Source organism: Solanum dulcamara, chromosome 5, assembly GCF_947179165.1.
Source record: "Solanum dulcamara chromosome 5, daSolDulc1.2, whole genome shotgun sequence".
NCBI lineage: Eukaryota > Viridiplantae > Streptophyta > Magnoliopsida > Solanales > Solanaceae > Solanum > Solanum dulcamara.
This window is the reverse complement of record NC_077241.1, coordinates 14,207,907-14,213,906: the sequence shown is the minus strand read 5'-3', so window position 1 is coordinate 14,213,906 and position 6,000 is coordinate 14,207,907.

The following is a 6,000-nucleotide window of genomic DNA, read 5'->3' as shown; positions in this document are numbered from 1 at the left end:
GCATATGTTCCAAGTGTAATATGTTATACCTGATCCAAATGTATCAGTATGGCACCCGATTCAAGTTAGTGTACCATGTTGGTACACTAACTTGAATCGGGTGCCATACTGATACATTTACACTAACTTGAATTGGGTTCCATACTGATATATTTGGATCGGGTATGACATATTACACTTAGAACGGGTGCTACATCGGCACAATGAGATCGTGTACCACGCTGGTATATTAACTATGTTTGGGATCGGGTACCACATCGATACACTAACAATTTGGGTGTGAGTTCTATGAGAGAACCAGATTGACTATGGCAATTGTGATTAATCAATCTTTCTCATTGTGTAAATTGGTTCAAGTAAAGGACTGGAAGTCCGAGTGATGTTATATTCATGATGTGATTGTGTATTATCTATTTTAGTATGTTATGGATACTTGTTCGTACTTCAAATCTTTAGGTATTTAATTGTGTGTGATCATGTGGAGAGTAGTTGATTGTGTTGTTAAGTTAGGTTTTGGTAACTTAGAGTCGGACTATGTTGCGGTCCTATTAATGCAGGTGATAATAGGGTCTGAAGGATGATTTTTGAGATTCTAACTCCATGTGAGCTGCTATGGCACGATAAATCCGGCTATTGCAGGGCTGTTATAGCTGGTCAGGGTTTTCTATAGAAGGCAAGTGCAAATACAGTATAAAGAAGTCCCAAATCATTTTTATGTATGTAGTCTTGCAAGTGGTATACTGAATAGTCAAGAGGACAGGGTGTTGACATAAGAGTTTGAGCAAAAATGGTATACTAGTTAGATAAAGTTAATAGTGGCCTATATTTCAGAAACTCCTCTATGTGATAGAAGGGCTAGGCTATGATCAAATAAGTGCTAGTCTTGAAACTCAATAGAAGGTGAAGGGGGTGGTACTATAAATATCAGAGTGGTGCAGCGGAATAAGACAAGGTTGAGCTCAAGTGTGTTGGTAGTAGCTAGTGTAGTTGGAGTGGTGCATTTTTTTATTTCATATTTTCTTCCAATTATTTACCTTATATTATATGGTGGATTTCAGATTGACCAATGATGCCTACTATTATGTATTATTTATATTGATACTATTCTTGCTATGCCACTTGACATAGTTTAGTTGCATGATCAATGATGTTTCTTAGGTAAAGACGATGATGATCTCCGACAGCTTCTACTTCTTCTTTCCTTATGGTTGAAGTTATGTCCAATTTCTTATTGTCAATTTATTCTTTGAATATCTTGGAAAAATTATTCTTGTGTTTTCAAAGGCTTTCATTGTACTTTCATGACTAATTAAGTACTAAAGAGATTTCTTATATTTTTTTATAATTTTTGCATTTGGACTGTTTTTAAAATGGGTAGAAGGGTTCTCCTATCTAGGTGTTAGAGTAGGTGCCCTCATGGCCTAGTAGGTTGAGTCATGAGAAGGAATCTAATCATTGGGAGAGATCTCAAGCATACAGTAATAATGAAAAAAGGATCGGAGTCCTCTTTGATGAAAACATTCATTTAGTCCTCTTCACCCATTCACTTTTTCAATAATTTCTCTTTTGATGATGTTCAAGAGTAAATAAACCAAGGTTAAGGGAATACCTTTGAAATCTAAAACTAAGATGCAGTGGTATCAGCTCTTTCAAGCTTAATCTACATAAGTTAGGGATAGATTAGTTATTTTTTCTCAATTAAGGTTGATTCTGACTTGTTTTGCGGATTTGGTCTTTACCTTGAAGAATGAAGATGGCAAATGAGTTGAGCTGAAGAAGTCTTCAACCGAGTCAAATTCATGGTGCTCGTGAGATTTTAATTTGTAAGATCCCGAAAGTTGGAAAGTCAAGAATAAGAAAATTCTCATAAAAAAATCAATGGTGCGAGCTTTGACGGAAGCTTTTATGGACCGTACAAGTCTATACGGTCCGTAGGAGGCTGTCGTGAAGTGGTCTGGAAAAGTAAAATGGCAAGTGACTTTATATGGCAAGTGACTTTATACGAATGGTCATACGGTCCGTATAAGGACCTACGGACAGTAGACCTGTCAGAAGGAAAGGCCACAGGAAGATTTTAGAGGGAGACGGTATACGGACCATAAAAGGAACCAAAGCCCATATAGAGTCCCGTAAAAGTGACCAGGAAAAGGGAAAGGCAAGGAAAGAGTCATGATAGGGTCTATGACCCGTGGAACACAAGACGACCCGCACAACCTTCCGTCTAAGACTCCCTCCCCTCGACTTTGTTCACCTTCACTTCTACAGATGCCTATATGATTCATGGTAGTTTATACAGACTGTATAGTGGTCAGTGAAGTTACCCCATCAATTTTTATGTCTAGGATATTTGGGTCTTTTTTCATTTATTTAACTATTATAATTCTTCATTTTAAAGCTTTACTAAGGGACTATAACTGAAGGAACTAATCTATGCTTTTACTCTAGGTATGTGGGAATTCACCAATGGATTCCTTTCATCCATTGGGTCCGAAAAGAACTCAATTCTACTAATTCAATTTTACTCAATTTCAAAGGGTTTCAAGTCAATTCTTCATGGGTCTTTCCTATATTGATTCAATTGATATTATTTCACTTGATTTTGCATGAATTCACATGACGACATAATTTTAAATTGATTCCACATAGACTCATGTATTATGTCAATGATTTTCATGATGAACTATGAATTTATGATCATGAACTTATGAAGGTTTTATGAATGATTTACGAAAAGCTATGAATTATGTTTCAAGTATGTTTTCAAGTATGAACGAATGAATCGTGAAAAGTTTTTTCACATTATGAAGGAACCATGATTTAAATGCTTAGAAAGGTAAGTGTTTATATGAACAAGTTATGAAATCATGATTTAAGGAGCTATTTTTATGATATATTTTATAATGTAGATTGATATTGATTATTGTCTTTCCTAATGATATGAATGATAAATGATTTACTTATTCCATTGGGATTAACTTAGCACCGAGAGGACTTTGTGGTGGAGACTTAGCAAGGGAGTCTCTAGTAGCAACTCCTAGTCCCAAACTACGTTTCCCCCATAGATTGCCTTAATTGGCTTAGCTAGTGGATCCATATATAGCACATAATTATGATTATGATACAAAGTCTACCTTGGCAAGTAGTCTCTCTCTTCTTGATATGGGATTTATATCAGATTCTATGTTATAGCTCACATAGTCTTAAAAGTCGTTTAAGATTAATACCCCACAAAATGGTTGTTTTTCTTATAAGCTCTCAAATAATATTTTATGGTGCATTGACCTTATTAAATGTTTTGCTCATGTTTTACTTCATGCTTTCATGTTATTTGGTCATGCATCATATGTTCATTATTACCATGTCCTTTTCCCATGATCATCTATACTTCTCATATACTTAGTGCATTCCATGTATTAATGCATACTTTTGATGCCTACACTTTCTCATAATATAGGGGTCGACTCTCATCCTCCTGCTCATGGCTAGTTCAGTTGATTACTGATCACTTTGAATGGTGAGTCATCATGCTTTGAGGGAGAAACCGACATGAGTTCATGTACTTTCTTTCATGACTTTATCTTAAGTGTGGGTGAGCTAGGGCGTGTCCTACGCCCCTGTCTAGACTAGTAGAGGCTTGTCAAACAACTATGAGTATGTTGTCCCATTTATTAAGAGATTATGCTTTGATTTACTTTTTATTGAGACATCTACTTTCGAGTCTTATCTTTTACATTGATGATTTTCTTTCGATATTTCTTATTTACCTTATGTATGCTATGTTAAGAGGCTTGATTGGAGTCCTTTGAGATTCTAATCATCGTGTCACGCCTAGGTCCTAGCTTGGGTCATAACATGAACACCCAAATGGATACCACCAAAGTTCAACACATATCTGCCATGTTTACTTTGAAAAGATAATGACCATCGGGGCTCCATGGATGTTCTGCGAAGATGATGTTGTGTTGCAGTGAGTTCTTGAAGGATCCTTCCGTTAGTTTCCTTTCTTATTTTTTTTATTTATCAGCCTTTTGCTGATTTTTATTTTGTTTTGGGCTTGGGTCACTTTTGGGCCCAAGTCTTTTATGTTGGAACCTTTTTTATTCATGTAATTTACATAAATCTCACAATGTTAAGAGCTAATTACATCATTTTCCTACTCTTTTTCAAATTAGAAAAATTACTTAAAATTTATGAATTTCAGATTCATCACTTGACTTTCGGATACATCAACAGACATCCAAATACACAGGGGAGGGGTGCATCAGAGAAGGGATAAAGATGTATCATACAGAGGATAGGACATTCGGATACATAGGGGAGGGATATATCCGGGAGGGGAGAGATGTATCAGAGGAGGGAGGGAGGGATGCATCAATAAGAGGGATAGAGATGTATCAGCGAAAGGGGAACAATGTATCCGAGAGGAGATTTTTGAATATTTTTTTTAGATGATAGGAAATTTTAAAGATTATGACAAAATAATATGTATATTTAGGTAGATTTTCCTTTTTATTCAATAAATGGGCTTTGCCCATATTTAAATAAATAAAAAATAACAACAAACCTTAAAACTAAATAAATTGCCTTGAACTATTTCTTGAAAGACTTCTTTAAAATCTTGAAATTTACTTTACTCATAAAAATACTACAGATAAATTACTACAACAAGGTTTTCAAGTAACTCTTAGCTAAAAAGGATCCATGTGGTATAATAAACACGAACCATAAATCAAAGATCATCAATGATGTGAAGTACCACAATTTCGATAATGAAAACAAGAATCAACAATAGAAAAAAAAAAGAGAGAACTTGAAATCGTGAACTTTGGAGAGATCAAAACCCTAGCTTTGATCTTACTAATTAAAATTGTAGATGTAGTGCGTCAGAAATAACTTAATCCCTCACTATGATAGCTTTACATACCCGAATTTTTGAAATTCTTGTAGAAAAACTTTGAGGTTGAAACCTTATAGCTTGAACTTAAGAAGCCCTTCTATGGAGTTCTTGAAAACGAATCTTGATTCAAAACCCTAGGATTCTTGAAGAGAATCTTGAACTTGGAGCCTTTAGATCTTGAGAAATTTGAAAAATCTTTCTTGACGTTCTTGAATTTTGGGAGAAGGAGAATAAGGGATTTTGGGAGTTACTATACATATTAGAATGTTATTAGGTTTTAAGATGGAGTTGGGGAAGTTACTAGAAGTTAAAAGGGCAAGAATATCCGTCTTGGAACATAAAAAGACCTGAAAAATCAAAGAATATGACCTTTTAATGAATCCTGTCGGCCAAATTGGCGATTTAGAGGCCCCATCGCAAAAATATTTGGCGGATCGCCAAAATTAATAGCTTCTGAAGGTTTTGGGGTCACTTCGGCGATATTTCAAACTATTTGGTGATTCGCCGAATTGACAAGTGTCATCACTAAATTTTCTAGTTGGGACATGTTCCAGTAAAACAATCATAACTTTCTACTCCGAACTCTAATTTACGAAAGATCGACGACGTTGGAAAGAAGAATCATAAATCTTTAATTAGATATGTGGTGGCTCATCTAACTATTCATATTCTAAGAGATATGGTCATTTGGAATTGACCCTTTCATGATCTCATGAAATAACTCAATCGGTAGAAAAGCTTCTTTGAACTTGACTTGGTGTTCAGAGGTCTCCTAAGACCCTAATTCACATCTAATACACTTTCAACACTTAGAAATTGATCTTAACATCACATACATACAAATTGGAAATCATTAGGTTCAGTCTTATACACATATGGAGAATGGTTCGGATCTTTGCGGGAGGTTTTTGGAGTGTTTCAAGTGCTTCCCTCCAAATGGAGCCCTATGTGGCGCAAATCCGAAATAGTTGAACTCCAGGTTTCGGATAAAAAATAAATTTTATTGTAAGAATTAATTCTAGATTTCTAAATATTATAAATATAATTAAATAATAATTTAAGAAAAAGTTATCTATTATAAAGTTTTCTCGACGAAATGCAAA